Consider the following 2,500-nt stretch of genomic DNA (forward strand, 5'->3'; position numbering starts at 1 on the left):
GTTGTAGAATCACTTCAGCTAGTGTAAAAGACTGAAAGATGGTGAACCTAAATGAACTGAATTTGACCAAAAAGATGTTTCAAACACCATGACAGTGCTCTTAACATTCTCGCACACGTTCAAAAGAAATGCTGTCTAGCAATTCGACCAAAGATGTGGAGTAACTTATAAGAAGATTGCGATTTCTCCCACTTTTGGACATTTAAATGTTTATAGAATTAGCCAATCACAGGTCTATTTTGAGTTATGTGAACTAGTCGTCGACACGCTGCAGGGTATCATTCGTGCAACTTTTCCCGCCACAGTGTCGCCAAAACATTGCGAGACAAGTTGCACGAAACATTTCATAGTGTAACAGCGCCGTAAGGCTGCTCGCTGAGGCGGCTATCAGAGTTTGCCGTGAAAGAGAAAAGAAATTTCTTTGTTAACCAACTAATGATGCACACACAAATACATGGTAACCCCCAATTTTCTTTTTGTACACCAAGAGTACTACTAAGATCTACTTTCTCCGGATAATTTTAAACCGCGCAAAAATATCCCTGTATTAGTAAGCTTCACCGATAGGAAACCCGAGTATCTTGAGATACGCAGAACGTATGCGCAATAACAATAGTAGGCACCGTCCTTAATTTGCTTAGATTATATTATTAATAGCCCCGCATTCTCTATCACAAAAATTTCAGTTATTTCTACGAGATTCCCAGTTATCTGAACCTTTTATTGAGTTTCTGTCAAATGAGACATTAGGGACTTTAGTAAGATCTTCGACGAAAACGTCAGCCCAAAATATAACTTTACACCATCGTAAGTTTTTTCGCGATTATTCCATCTCGTTCACGTCGTACAATGTGAGCGAATAATAGCGGACAGGAGCATGCTCATTAAAGAATCAATACTGGTATACTTGTCTCCAGCTAGTTTTGATATTGGACATCCATGTGATGGTCAATTGACACCTGTCAAAACAAGGTATCCGCTGACCAGTATCACATGACCATACCGCGGGCTCAAGTTTAGAGCTTATCGAGGTCAGCTGTTTTTTTCATTTGAACGCTGACCAGGTACTGGGTTTCGATTAGATAGCAGGCTCAAGCTAAGTAAACTTATCATAAGAATAAATAACTCGGGAGCTCTGCTATTAGGCTTGGCTAAGTCTGTATATTTAATTGGTGCGAGCGGTTCCAGGGTAAGAAGTGAAAATGAAAGGGTCACATTTGCATTCTCACGTCAACGTCAAAAACCTCAACGTCGTTATGCTAAGTACCACAAAAATATGTGCTAACAGGAGCCCATTACTATGAGAGAACAACTCCTACACTAAGCCTATGTCACGGCATTTTCACAGACCAATCTATTCTGAGACTACCTTTTGCCCCCAACAAAACAAAGGTAGTCCCGGTTCAGTGGCGCTATGACGTCAAGTAAGTTTCGTGTGATTGGTCGTCGGGCTCCAGCGGCAGTCTCATTCGTGGGAAATTCAATCTAAAAATAAACCGGTCTGTGAAAACGCCGTGACAGGAATATAGGGCTGTTGTTCGTTCCTAGTCATGGGCTCCTGGTCCTAAATATGTGAGTTATGGTTGTCGTAGCAGTCGTCATTTTTTGAACTCCCTGTTACTCCGTTGAGACGAGAATAACAATTCACTAATTGTTCGATGTCGGCGCTCTCCCAACTATGATTCTTCGGAGCTCTACTCGATCATTTTTTGGTTCCCCGATCTCAGGGAGGTCCACCTCTTCCACGGTATTACTCTCTGCAGGAACGTTACTACGGCTTAAAATTTGGTCCGTGTTTCCTACCGCATTGTTGCAAACGGAAAACAGCAATCTTCGAAATCCGTGGCGGTAGTTTTTGTTGCTCAGACCGTAAATGAGTGGATTTACACAACTGCTGATAAACACCAGCAGCGACAGGCCATGATGCAACTTGGTATCCAGCCTGGAATGCCCTGTAATTGCCAGTGCGAAATTGATCTGATTTGGGGCCAAACAAACTATCAACATCAGGCACGCGGCAGCGATCATGCGCGTCATTTTCCCTCGCATTTTGGCTCTGCTCTCTACTGAGCGGACTGTAGATCGTCTGGTCTTGTAGAGCATGTGCGCGTACAACACGAGCATCGCCAAACTTGGAAACGCCATTTTTAACAGAACTTGGATCACGGCCACAATCTCTTGGGTCGACTTTGAAGCCCAGTTGAACAACCACCTGCAGCGTCGATTTCGAGGATTTGATTCCACGTAGCCGACCTGAAAAAAGGAACTCAACACGAGAGCGAGTGACCACACCAGGACGAGGCGATGTAAAGCAGGGTGCGCTTTTTGTTGAAGGTGGATTGATATTTCATTGGTTTAATCACTGCATACCATCGCTCTGTTGCCAAGGCTAAGCAAATGTAAGCCGAAAAAATCACCAACTGAAAAAGGAACGCGCGACTCCAAATCACGAGACAGAAAATTTTTCCCAGAATGTGATTTTCCGGATACGGGAAGGCAT

At 43.4% G+C, this 2,500-nt stretch overlaps 1 pseudogene; it reads right to left on the reverse strand.

Moving 5' to 3' along the window:
- Nucleotides 1-1,647: 1,647 nt before the first annotated feature.
- Nucleotides 1,648-2,500, reverse strand: part of LOC138054328 (melatonin receptor type 1B-like) — a 1,136-nt pseudogene continuing 283 nt past the window's right edge.

Source organism: Montipora capricornis, chromosome 6, assembly GCF_036669925.1.
Source record: "Montipora capricornis isolate CH-2021 chromosome 6, ASM3666992v2, whole genome shotgun sequence".
NCBI classification, from domain to species: Eukaryota; Metazoa; Cnidaria; class Anthozoa; order Scleractinia; family Acroporidae; genus Montipora; species Montipora capricornis.